At 34.1% G+C, this 14,397-nt stretch overlaps 1 long non-coding RNA gene across 1 annotated transcript; it reads right to left on the bottom strand.

The window, feature by feature from the left end:
- Positions 1–10,420: 10,420 nt before the first annotated feature.
- On the bottom strand, positions 10,421–14,160 carry LOC141423118 (uncharacterized). The gene is made up of 3 exons (XR_012447772.1): positions 13,984–14,160; positions 11,001–11,037; positions 10,421–10,678 (listed from the first exon to the last, which is right to left on the bottom strand). It is a non-coding gene; the product is annotated as an uncharacterized lncRNA (long non-coding RNA).
- Between the last annotated feature and the right edge of the window lie 237 nt (positions 14,161–14,397).

Raw genomic sequence — 14,397 nt, 5'->3', positions numbered from 1 at the left:
TAGACTTTTTGTCATATAATTTTCTAAAGAGTTATTTGTTAATTTTTTTCTCCATTTGAAGTAGTTTATTGGTTTTGCTGTTTTTATCCCTAACTTTTAAAGAATTCCAAGTATTATTTAAATTTTAAAATTTCTTAGTGCATTTCAGAAATGCACTGAGATCTTTTTCAAACTATCCTCAGAGCCAATTTAATATATATTGTAAAGAATATACATATATTCTTAAAACAGGACAAGATAGTGGAGGAGTAGAAACTTTCTCCATCAGACCCCATGAATAAGAGTCTGGATAACAAAAAAGAAAAGTCAACATACAGAAGAGGAAGAAGACTGAGAACCACAAAAGAGGAACAAGGCAACTGAAAAATATGATGAAATAGAAAGATGGCAGAGTAAATTAAGAGAAAGTTTGCCATTCCAGCCCTAGCATCCATTTGGGGGAGGAGAAGATGAGGCCTCCAATCCAAGCACTCTCTCATGCTATTGTTTCTATACCTACTTCCCCTTCTATCTTCCCAGATCCCTCCTTTTACCATTCCCATACCCTATATTACCCAATTTCCAATCCTAATATTTTTCAATCAGCATTAAGCTCAGAGGTTATCCCCCTAGGAGCCGTAGTTTGCTCCCTTACAATCTTAGTGGGGAGACAAATAAGGGATCCTATTGGTTTTACTCATTCAAATATTTAATTTATTGATGAATTGTTGACCTTGTTACTATACTAGGTTCTGTGCTTGTGAGGAAGTGAAAGGGAAATTTAGCCTAATAAATATACAAATCACATGTACAAATTTAAATATGAAAAGCCAAGGCAGTGAATCCCTTCCAAAACCCATAATAACTCAACAAATAAATCCAAAAATACTGAATCATCTGAAGTCTCTGATAGAGAATTTAGAACCTATTGTTAAATATGATCAATGACCTCAAAGAGAATTCAAATAAGCAGACAAATGAATTAGTAAATTAATTCAAGACCTAGATAAAAAGTCAGCATCATGCAAGAGCAATTCGGCAAAGAAATAGAAACTATGAAAAAAGTGAAAATGTTAGAAATGAAAACCTCAACAAATCAAATAGAAACCAAAGTGGATGGTATTATTGGCAGAAGCAGAAGAAAGAATATCAGAGATGGAGTTTTAGATCAAGGAGATATTACACATAAAAAAATCTTAAAGAAAAAAGTGAATACCTATGATTGCAGCATAAAACAATCTGGAACATGATCAAAAGGCAAACCTAAGAATTTAAGAGTTGAAGGAGGATCTGAAATGCAAACTAAAGGCAGAGGAAACCTATTCAATAAAACCATAGCAGAAAATTTTCCAACTCTATGTAATGATATAGACACCCATGTACAGGAGGCATTTTGAACTCCAAATAGACGTGACCAAAAAAGAACAACTCCACATCACATAATAATTAAAATCCCCAAATTAGAGAACAAAGAAAGGGTACTGAAAGCTTCAAGAGAAAAACACCAGCTTACACAAAAAGGTAAACACATAAGAATCACCTCAGACCTCTCAACACAAACCCTAAAAGCTAGGAAAGCATACAGCAATGCAATTCAAGCTCTGAAAAAGAAAAATTAACAATTAAGAATACGATTTCCAGCAAAGTTATCTTTCATTCTCAATGGAGAAATAAGGATTTTCCAGGATAAGGATAAGTTAAAGCAGTTCACTTCCACCAAGCCTACATTACAATATATATTTAAGAGAATATTTCACAGAAAAGAGAAAGAAAATCACAAACATGAGTGGTCAGGAAAGAATAAAACTCAAAAGGGGAATTGATGAACTCATGAGCCAGAAAAATATCAAGTATGATCAACTCAATAAACCAGTAAAACCTGAAGATGAACAATGCCAAAAGTAAAGAACAATGAACATGAGAGTCAACCTGGAAAAAAAACAGAAGCACAGGAATCAGTAAATACCTCTCAATCATAACCCTAAGTGTAAAGTTGGTTCTTTGAAAAAAATAAAGAAGATCAACAAATCTTTGGCCAAATTAATGAGAAAAGCAAGGAGAAGACACAAATGAATAAAATCAGAGCTGAAAAGGGAGATGTTACAACAGACACCAATGAAATTTGGAAGATTACATGGAAATAATTTTGAAAAGCTATACTACAGCAAACTGGAAAATAAAAAAGAAATAGATAATTTCTTGACACATATGACCCACCAAAATTGAACCAAGAGGTCATAAACCACTCAAATAGATCTATAACAAGGAATGAGATTGTGACAACTATAAAGAACCTCCCAACAAAGAAAAGTTTAGTTCTGGATGGATTCACTGCTGAATTCTAAATTCTTTAAAAAAAGCTAACATAAATGCTCCTCAAACTATTCCAAAAAACACAAAGAAAAAGAATACTACTAAAGTCATTCTATGAAGCCAGTATCACTCTAATACCAAAACCACATAAAGACACATCAGAAAAGAAAGTTATAAAGCAATATAATATCTTGGATGAACAAAGATGTGAAAATCTCTAATAAAATAATTGCAAAATGAATCCAACAACAAGTTAAAATATTATACACCATGACCAAATAGGTTTATTTCAGGGATGCAAGGATGGTACAATATATGCAAACCAATATGCGTAATATAACACATATACAGAATCAAAGACAAAAAACAAACAACTCAATAGATGCAGGAAAAGCCTTCAACAAAATTCAACATCCTTTCATGATAAAAGTTTTGAAGAAACTAGGAACAGAAGGAACATACATCAACATAGTAAAGGCTATGTATGACAAATCCTTAGCCAACATCATACTAAATGAGGAAAATCCTAACCTATTTCCTCAAAATCAAGAATGAGACAAGGGTGTACACTCTCCCCAATCTTATTCAGTATAGTACTAGAATTCTTAGCCAAAGCAATAAAAGAGGAGAAAGAAATAAAAGGGGCTCAAATAGGGAAGGAAGAAGTCAAATTATTACTATTTGCAGGTGATATGATCTTATACCTAAAAGATCCTAAAAACTCTACCAAAAAACTCTTAGATCTTATAAAAACCTTCAGCAAAGTAGCAGTATACAAAATTGATATACAAAAATCAATAGCATTTAGATACACCAATACTGAACAATCTAAGAAAGGTATCAGGAAAATAATATTCACAATAGCATCAAAAATTAAAAAACCTAGGAATATATTTAGCAAAGGAAGTGACAATGAAGAATATATTTGGCAAATGAAGTGACACTGAAGAAAGAAATAAAAGAAGACATTAGAAGATGAAAGGAAATTCCATGCTCATGGATCAGTAGTGTAAAAATGGCTATACTACCAAAAGCAATTTATAGTTCAATGAAACCCCCATCAAAATTCCAATGACATTCTTCACAGAGATAGAAAATTCAATCCTAAATTTCATATAGAAGCACAAAAGACCTTGAATAGCCAAAGTAATGCTGAACAAACAAAGCAACACTGGAGGTATCACAATATTTGACTTCAAACTATACTACAGAGCCATCGTAATAAAAACAGCATGGTACTGGGACAAAAGCAGACATGAAGCGCAATGGAACATAACAGAAGATTCAGACACAAACCCACACAGCTACAGCCATTTTATTTTTGACAAAAGAACCCAAAACATGCATTGGAGAAAACATAGCCTCTTCAACAAATGGTACTGGGAAAACTGGATATCCACCTGTAGAGGACTGAATCTAGATCCCAGCCTTCAACCTTGTACTAGTATCAATTCAAAGTGGATCAAAGATCTTAATGTAAGATCTGAAACTATGAAATTAGTACAGGAAAGAACAGGGAAAATACTGGAACACATAGGCATAGATAATAGCTTCCTGAATCAAAGGTGGGAGAGGAAAAGAGAATGACAAGGAGTGAATAATATTGAAATACATTGCCTCTGTATATGAAGATATCATGAGGAAATGCACTGAAAGCTGATGAATAATAGGGGAGCTGGTTTATAGAGAAAGCAAATAATAGAGGAGGTTAATCTGATTAAAGTATGATATATACAAATGTTCAAGGTAAAACCCCTTTGCAAAATCAATATACACTTAAAAAATAGACAGGAAGGTAAAGCAGGTCTTGTCTGGATGTGGGTACCAATGGGAGGGGGAGGATAAATGGATAAGGTGGAGGAGGGCAAATATGGTGGATGTACTTTGTGTACAGTTATGAAAATAGAACAGTGAAACCAGCTTAAATTGTTCTAAGAATGGGGGATGGGATGAGGGAGAATGATAATCAAGATATATTACAAGCACATACGTAAATGTCACAATGAAACCCCTTCTTGGACTAATATATGCTAATAAAAATTGTAAAATAAAGAGTACTTATTTTCAACTTTAAAGAAAGAAGGTCAATTAACTATTAATTCAACTATATTAAAAAGTTCTTTCAAATTTTCTGTATTCTGATTTACTTTTTTGTCTACCTGATCTGAGAAAAACTGGTATATTAAAATCAGTCAGTAAAATTTTTTAGATTATTTCTTATGCTTTTAATAGTTTTGCTTTATATATTTCTAATCTATAATATTAGAGTATTATATTATCTTCAAAGCTATACATTTTATCAATTTTAGCAATGATTATATCAGATTCCCCCAATCTTACTGAATACTTTTACCTCTAAATTTTTTACCTTTGATATTAATATTGCCCCTTGGCTTGTTTTCATTTTATTTGTGTTTGCTAATATATTTTTTCCATATTTTTACTTTTGATTATTCTTCACAACACTTTTCTTTCCAAATTGGGTCTCCTGTAGACAAGATACAGTTATTATCCTCAGCCCTCAAAGAGGAGAGAGTCTGTTCCTTCTGGAGTAAATAAAAACAATCGATACAAGAAAGACCCTCAGAGACTCAAGCTACAGAGGTGTATTTGTCAGAGACTAAATGCAGATATCTCTCATAAACTTAAACATCATGATGTCTTCAATGCAAAGGAACTAATGCAGAAACTTTAAAGCAGCAGAGGCTAATAGGAGAAGGGGACTAGGAACTAGAGAAAAGGTTAGTTCGAGAAGAATCAATTTAGAAAGTAACACAGATGTACATGGAAGCAAAACTAGGAATCTGTCTATATAGCTATCCTTACCTCAACTAGCAAAAACCCCTGATCCTCCTTATTAATGTTTATACTCTCTCTTCTACAAAATTAGAGATAAGGGCAAAACAGTATCTGCTTGGAAGCGAGGGGGTGGGGGTCAGAGGGAAGGGGTGGGGGAAGGGAGGGGTGAGGGAAGGGGAGAGTAATGACCCAATCATTGTACTCACATATGAATAAAGGAAACTAAAAAAACTGATTTGGGACCTCTATTTTTGCAACTTTATTATTCCAAGACATATTTCTTAATAAAGTTTGTTTCTTTATTTTATCTTGCTTCTTAGGAAGTAATGGGTGCTAAGTCAATGTGTACATTTATTAAGCTATGGGGGGAAGAGGGAAGTAATGACCCAATCATTGTATGCATATATGAATAAAGGAAATAAAAATAAATAAATAAATAAACTTAAACATCAAACAATACCCTCATTTTATTTCCTGAAATAAATAGTATGATATATCTTAAAAACATTTAATTTCCATTTGTAACATCTTTTCTGTGAATTACTAACATTAATATCATCTAGTTAGCTCTGCCTAAAGTGGTCCTGGCTGGCAGGGATAGTGAATTTTGAGCTCTTCCTTTTGTTCTTTTGGAAGCCTCCATCTCTGAGTTGTTATCTTTCTAAGGAAAAACAAAGCCTGTCTTCCTTCTCAAGTAGGTCAAAAAGGAAAATAGGTATTATATGAATTAACCACTGTATACATCAGTAGTATTCTTTCTTGGTACTGCCTTCCTTCTTTAAAAAAAGGACTGGTATCTGTGCCTAGGAAGAAATGTTGGGAGAAATGATACGATATCCCTAATGTTTCTAGAAGTTTGGTCTCAGGTAAATTACTTAGCATCTTTGTATCATATTATTTTCATGTGTTAAATGGGGATCATAAAATCTGCTTCACAAAATTGTTGGAAAGTCTATTCAATTTATTGCAGTGGCTACCATTTCATCCTTCATAGATATCTGTAATTGATCATTCTTTATCTAAATTGCTAGTGCTTTGTTCATCATATATTCTAATGATTTTCTCATTTTAATTGTAGAAATACTTCCCCCCTTGCATTTCTTTTCTTCTCATTTTTTGTTTGTATTTTTAAGTTAACCTTTCAGAGAAAAAGACTGAGAATCTAGAAAGTCAGAAAGGATCGAAAAAAGAAGCATCTATCTCAGCCACATATACATATGCACACTCAATATAACCAAAATAGCATTGACATTGGTCAAGGCAAACCTCAGTTTACTTGTGAGTTTAACCACTGGCCAGCTCTAGAAACTTTGGCTATTTTTAAACCCCATGAAAAATGTAAATGGAGCCATAATCTTAGATCTGCATTTACAACTCTGCAGGTTAACTGCTCTGAGCCTGTGTTTCCTCATCTGCAAAACTGGGTACTAATGGTGCATATTCCACAGGGTGATTTGAAAATTAGGGCAATAAACAGGAAACTGGTTGTCTTCCAGGAGAGGCTCAATAAATGATAGTGGTTGTTTGGAAATATATAGTAATTCCTCTTTTATAAAGTTTTAATGAGGCTTAAAGAACTAATATATGTAAACGGCTTTACAGAAGAGTTAGAACTCTTAACATTTAATTTCTGCTTTTCCTTTCTTCCCTCTTTACTCAGTGAAAAAAGCCATTTACAGGCTGAAGGGAACATGCATTTGGATAATTTATACTATTTTCTGAAGCAAAGTAGACCATTCTTTCCTGTATCCCATGTTAGTAGTAATGTGTAGCAGAAAGAGACTCACTCAAAGAAAGCACAGCACAGCAAAAGCTTTTGGCTTTGGACTAGCTGATGTTCCTCCCTCCCAATGATGGATGCCTAGAATTTCAGTCTCTTCTTTACTTTTGACTTTGATGTCTCTTAAGCATTTTTCTCCTGCAGGAAAATACTTGTGAATGAGTATTTATACCTTCCTTAGAGTGTGAGAATAGAAGATATTTATAAACAGATTTTTAGGATTGATATTTAGGCATTTGCATGGGGGAAGGAAAAGAGGAGGAAAGGAATGCTTGTGGCTACTGAATTCTAGGGAGTAATGGGAAGAGGAGCCACAAGAAGGGAAGGGATATATATTGAAAACAAAGAAAACATTGCATTTTTCATAAACTTGCATAGATTTGGTCCTTAGTCCCAAGCTATATGTGGAGGTTCCACTGTACATTTGAAATTTCTACACAGGTATCATTCTAGAGAGAGAAGCACACATTTTCTTACAGGTCTTGCTGCTACTTTAGCCTTAGAAATGGATTGCTGTAGCTCTTCCACTTGTTTCTCACCCAGTTAAAGATCTCAGGGTGCTACCATGTGAAATTTACATCAGGAAAGATGGGATAGAAATATATGTTTGGTTCAAGAGTTCTAAAATCAAAGGTGAAATTAACTCACTGTTTCAACTAGTGATTTCGTGGAATCCTTTTCCCCAAGAACTGCCAAGGAAAAGGAAAAAGAAAGAAGATATATAGTTCCTTTAAAAAGAATTCTTCCTTTTAGACAATTATCCCCAAAGACAACAAAATGTAGAATTTTGAATGAGACATTTTATGAATACCCACACATACTACCGTAACATGTTAGTGTTCCTGGAGTGAGGGAAGGGAACTATTGAAAGTCCAGGTAAAGAAAAATAACCAGAAGTCAGCAAAAGTAAGATTTTAAAAAAAACAAAAAACTTTCTTCTGATTTCAGATGTGTATGCAAATTGCTCTGATCTTTTTTTAAAGATTAAATTAAAGCTATGCAATTCTGTCTTTACCTATCAGTGTGCAGCATGGAAACACATACTTCTCTGGCATGCCCACATGTGTAACGACACCTCAGAGACCCCAGTGTATTCCCCTTATGGTGCGTTCAAGCAACGTTGACTAAGTGAGTTTTCACATTCTGTGGACTGCAGCCATCACTTCAGTTTCTCCCTGTTACTGAAATCTCATTGTCACACTCAGAACTTGTCTCCTCCTAGGGACCACTTTCAAAGCATTTTGCTGCCTGTAACAAGAGAGAGTAAGTAAAATGCTGATGTGTTTGGACTTTTTCCTCAGTTTTCAGCTTTTCCACCTTACACTATGGCACATCGTTTCTCTATGGCATCAGATGCCATATTGGAGATTTCTGCTAGATCTCGAGATATTTCAAAGGCGCTGACTGACAAGATGTTAGGTATAGCTGATATCCTGTCTTTAATCACTATCACTTTTAAAATAGGCATTAGTGTAATTAGGAAAAAATTCAGAAAGAGCTTGAAAACTTCATGTAATGACAAATTCCAACTCGGGCAAGACTGTCAGATACTGTTAGCCTGCTCCCTATACCAGTACCAGATGATTTCTCAACAAAAGATGGGAGGCAGTGAATCTAATTAAGATATATATACTGGAAGCACATATGTAAATGTCACAATGAAACCCCTCCTCCCCATACAATTAGTATATGCTAAAAAAAAATAATAGTTTACACTAACATGTGAGCTGGATGTCCTATTTTGACCTATTGTTTCTTCATGTTTTCTTGTTCCCTTTTCTTTTTCTTAAAATAGTCATTGAATTAAAGAATGATAATATTCAAGCTCTCATGTAAAAGTAATGATATAAAATGTCTTACCCTGAAAGAAAAAGTTGGAAAAGAGACACCATTTTCTGGATTAAAAAATTAAAAAGATTTGCCCCCCCAAAAAAGAGCAACTAAATCTACTTACTAATTCTACATTTGACTTACTGTACCAGAACTAGATCATCAGGCACGTCAATATTTTTGCATTAACACATTTAAGATGTCACAGATCATAGAGCTTAAAGAAGAGATAACAATGAGTACGTACTTATTTTCAATCAATAACTTTCCTATTTCAGTGGGAAAAATTCTACAATTATTCATTTGATTACCAAATCAGATCATGTTCAATAAAGCATACGGAGTACATATTAAATGCAAATCTACCAATAATATTCACTAGATATCTGTGTTTTTTCCTGGAAGGTGAAAGAGATTCAGAGTACCTACTATCCAATTAAATTATGTGTTTGTTTTGATATGTTTCCCATGCCTTCTACAATTTTTTAATTTTACATTAAAATACATGCTGGATTGTGTGTTTCTACAAAGAGAAAACCTGAATTCACAAACAGAGGCTATGACATGAGATACATTCAAAATATTTCACAAATAAGATATGCCACAGTTAGCAGAAAAGTCTGCTTTGGGAAAAAACTTCTATTATGAATAAAATTGTTTGTTGTTTGTCACTTTTATTTTACCAAGAGACAAATTAGTCATTGCATAGCCTGTTCTACTTTTTTCTTGAAATCAGGTCACTTAATCCCTTCTGGGATGTATTCAGAATGAGAGCCTGTATTTTCCTCTCAGATTAATCTGAAGAGATTTCAAGTTGCAGGTCTTCATATAATAGGGTGTATGGAAATGGAGTCTAAAATATCTGACACTTTTAATGATATAACTTCCTTCACAATGGCATTACTTGTGAATATAATTTAAATGAAAATGTAGGCACACCAAATCCCCACATGACTTTAGCAGCAATAAAACTGTATTCCATCAATGTACTTTAGGCCTCCTATATCCTAAATACAATTGGTAACTTCTAAATGCCAGCATTTGTCTTTGGAAACTTGATTCTGAACACAACATTATCTGTTCCTGAGCTAGAACAGTTATTATTCATTTTTCTTGGATAAAAATCCATGCTTAATAATATTCATAATTTAAAATTAGAGCTAGCTAAATGTATAAAATTTAGAAGCTAAGGTGGAAATTCAATTCTTTATTCACCTTCTATCCATCTTCTTCATGCTTCTAAATATTGTGTCATTCCCTGATGAGAAGGTAAGGTTTTTCAGTTTCCTGAGTTAAAAAATGAACATTACTACATAATTTTTAAACTGAAACTGAACAATATAATATTTCTTGTTTTCCTAAAAGAGTCAAAATATGAATTTGAATGCTTATTAGACGCACAATCACATAGGGAAAAGATTCAGACAAAATCAGTACAGAGATAGATGAATACATACATACCTGCATGGATCAATAATTCTCAAATACAGTGCAGGGAAGGGCCAATTTATTTTGTTTTTAATTTCTAATCTGACCAGGATAGATACTTTTATTTTTAAAAGTGGTTAATAGAATGTGAAGTAAAAAAATAAGCAGACATACAAAGTAGAAGTTCAAATTTTTATTACTTCATTAAACAGTCAAAGAAACTACATTACAATGAATATGACCAGAAAAAAGCATAACAAGAAATTGTTACAAAATTTTCTAGCTGTTTAATTCCTATGCTTTTATCACCACAGACTAGCACCATTCCATGGGCTAGTGAGAAACACTGAGGTACAACAAATATAATATATTTGGCTAGTTTTCCTCCTTATTTATTTCTACTTATTTATTGAATATATATGTCAGCATTTCTAAACAGTGTGCTGGCAACAATGCTTAGTAAAGTAAATTCTTTTTCCCCTAAGCCTGTCTGTCCATTGCTGAAGTTGTAGCTGGGAGGTATGTCAGGAAGATGGAGAAGATACTCGGCTACAGGAAGAAAAAAATAAAAACATGAGATGTGGTCCCTACCCTAAAGAAATATAAACCATTAGACTCAACTAGCAAAAACACTTTGTTTTCCTTATTATGCTTATGTCATTTCTTGAACAAAATCAGTGATAAGGACAGAAAGGGACCTGCCTGGAACTGGGGGTGGGGGAGGGAAGCAGGGAGGAGAAATGACCCAAACAATGTATGCACATGTGAATAAATGAACAAAAAAATGAATTTTTAAAAAAAGAAAAAAAAAGAAATATAAGCCATTAGAAAAGAAAAACATTAGGAACCTCTTAATGAAGGGTTTTCTCACCATGGTCCTGCACTGGTGGCATATCATCAAATATTACCTGCAGGTATAAAAATACTGTATGTATATGGATTCTTCCACATTCTCTACAACTGAATGTAGCTATGATTAATGAAATATTTCTTCGTTATAAATGCTACCTACATCAACATTAACTTATATTGTCTATGCAGGTACTCAGTAAATTCTAGAGATACAGCTATACTCTTAGGGAGTAAAACCCCCAGTAACATTTCTAGAGAAGCTGTAGCATCAAGAAGCACGGTTGGAGAAGACATTAGGTGAGATAAAAATCTGAGTTTGTGACAGAAGAGTGGGTATCATTTTTTTTTCACACAAGTCATTCTAATTGGAGGTAATAAACACATGAGTTATAACATAATACCTTAGTAAACTTTTTCTCCTGTGGAAAATGAAATAAATTGTGAAGTTTGATTGAGTTATGAAGAAAATACGTAGCTTGATTGTAGAGGACTTGGAATACTAAAGGTGGATTTTATCTGTTAGATCTGGGATAGCAAATATATTTCAATATGAAAGTTGAATTCTCTGACTGACAGGTGGTAAATTCCTAATGTTCCATATTGAAAATGACTCTGAAGTATTATTGTCAAAGAGAAAATGTATTATCATTGATTACCGATGTTTCCTATGGGCACATGCTAGGAAAACAATAGGAGAGAGACTTATTATTTGTGGGAACAATAAGCCTGGCTTCTGAATTTGCCTGAGTTGAAAAGAACTTATGGGTTTTTTAAAATTCAGCCCTTCTGTATAGTGGAGGGCGGTTCAAGACTTTAGAGTACTTATAAGTGAGGTTTAAAATGAAACGCTATGGAGATGCTCCATTGGCTCAGGCATGTAATCCTAGCTACTTGGGAGGCTGAGATTAATTAGGAGGATGGTGGTTTGAGGCCAGTCCAGGCAAATAGTTCCAGAGATCCCATCTCCAAAATAATCAGATCAAAATGGACTGGAGGTGTGGCTCAAATAATAGAGCCTCTGCTTTGCAAGCACAAAATCCCAGTCCCACCAAAATAAATAAATAAATAAATAAAAAGCTACACACTGGGTACGGAAGGAGCAAGAGCCCAGAACATGGGTTATAGAAAAGTAAATGCTCAAAACAAAACGTCAGTTAAGAACTACTTTGAGAAGTCATAGAACATTGGAACTGAAAATTAACTTTAAAAATCATAACCCAACTCTTTTATTTAAAGTTGTAGAAACAGACATATAGACGTCTCTTGCACCAAAATTTCTGCTGGAAGATATGAAACTCACAATCTTATTTCTCAGCTTTCCCAATCTCCTTTCTGACATTGAGAGAATTTATCAAATCATTAAATGTGAAGATTAGGATCGAAGAATCACAGATAATTTAATCTTTTGTTTTGAACTCCAATAGCAAAATGTTTGTTGACAAAATGGGCTGTTAAAATATAATGTCTTTATTACTAGACCTGTTTCTCCCTCAAGAAGATGAGATGGTGTATTAGGATAGACAAAGTTAGGCTACAGTAACAAATATCTCTAACATCTCAACAACTTAATTGAGTGAAATCATACTTCTTGTTTTCATGACACACACTTACAGGTCCAGCCAACCATCAAGGCTGCTATCCTAATAGATGTTAACTAACATTCCACATCCTTTTTCTGACAATCAAGTGCTTCTACCCAGATCTGCCTGAGATAACTTTACTCACATTTCTTTGGCTAAAGCAAGTTGTATGGCCTTGCTAACTCCCAGGAAGAAGGAGGTATAATCCTCATAAAGGCATGGAACAAGTAATATGGTGAACAGTCATAATGCTACTACCAATAACATACACAATAAGATTTAAAGAAAGTAAGATGAATGCATTCCAAATGATGACTATCTGATATGTGAACATGTTCCGCTGGCTTATTTGGACCCAAAGTCTTGTGTGATTTTTAAGCAATCCCTGAAGGAATTTTAGTCCATGAGAATGTAAATAATCAGTAAAGCTGTGTTTTTCTACTTCTCCATGTGGTGCATAGCTCAAGGGAAAAACTGGAAAGGAAATATACATTTCAGATAGAGATGAGGATACATTTTATGACAACATTATGTCAAATAAACAAACATAAATTTTAAAGACACCCATTTTAACAAAATAAAATTCTAACTTAACTATGCAGAGAAATATAAAGATTTATTGATTTTCCAAGATAGGGTGCCAAACATTATGATATCTAGCTAAATACGTATATATGTCTGTCTTTTTGTTTGTTAAAAAGTTCACGTTTGCAATTTATGTTCCTAAAGAATTATTAAGAGAATCTTAAAAAATTGTCAAAAGAAATATGTTGATATCAACTTCACTATGTGAAATCCTTAATCTCACAAGACTAACCTCTCAAGTTTTGGGAAGAAAAGTTGGAAATAAAAAAGGGGTGGAGAAACAAAGCTTGAATTCTCAAATCCTAAATATTAATTGTGTAGCCATAACAGCAAAGCAAATGATTAGAAACCAAAAAAAAAAAAAAAAAAAAAAAAAAAACCCTGCTTTCCATCAAGTTATTTCTATAGTGCCCAAGGGCCACAGTGTGCATTTTCTTGAAAGGTAATGGATTATAGTGATACACCTTTAATTTTTTATTTCAATGTCTCAAAACTGTTTGAAACCATTTGCCAACGAGGAGAGTGTTTGGTTATTGCCACAGACTGTGACGCTTACATTTTGTGAAGTCAGTTCTGTGAGGACCAAGGTAAGGAATGGTGCAGAAGCCTTGCCTAGATCTCTGATGCCTGTGAGGGTTACTCCTTTACAAGCAGTAAATGGGGTCTTTGCACATGTCACCACCTCACTGGATTGTAACATGGCACAGCAAGGAGCCCTCCAGTGTACCTTATGCCAGTTTCTCCAAGTAGAATTTCCCAGACACAGGAGCAGTGAATGTACAACCTGAGTAGCAATGCCAACATGTTTTCCAAAGTGACTTTGCCAATTATACTCACTCCATCTGTGTCTGAAAGTCCCTTTTGTTCCGTGAAACTGCCAGGGTCCACTCAGATCCCGCTGGAGAAATTTGTATTGGGGAAACTCAGAGATGAAATGTGTAGTGAATGTACTTCCTCTGCACTCTGGGAAAATGCACAAAAAATTAACACAAAAATTGATATAGAGAAAAGAATTCCTTATCTTGGTCAGACATTTTTAAAGAATCACTTTTGGAGAAACATCATACACACCATATTATCAGAAGCTCTCATACAACACAAATAAGATGTGGCAGAATCTTGGCACCAGCCATCTCCTGTGAGCTCAGAGTTTATAGCAGGGGGTGTAGCAGCTGCCCCTGCTCTTGCATAATTTGAGGGTCACTGTCCAAACCCAGGGCTGACCCATTACATGGTAAACCTGAGCCGGTT

This window comes from Castor canadensis, chromosome 5 (genome assembly GCF_047511655.1).
Source record: "Castor canadensis chromosome 5, mCasCan1.hap1v2, whole genome shotgun sequence".
In the NCBI taxonomy this organism is placed as follows: domain Eukaryota; kingdom Metazoa; phylum Chordata; class Mammalia; order Rodentia; family Castoridae; genus Castor; species Castor canadensis.
This window is presented reverse-complemented; position numbering and strand designations above follow the sequence as displayed.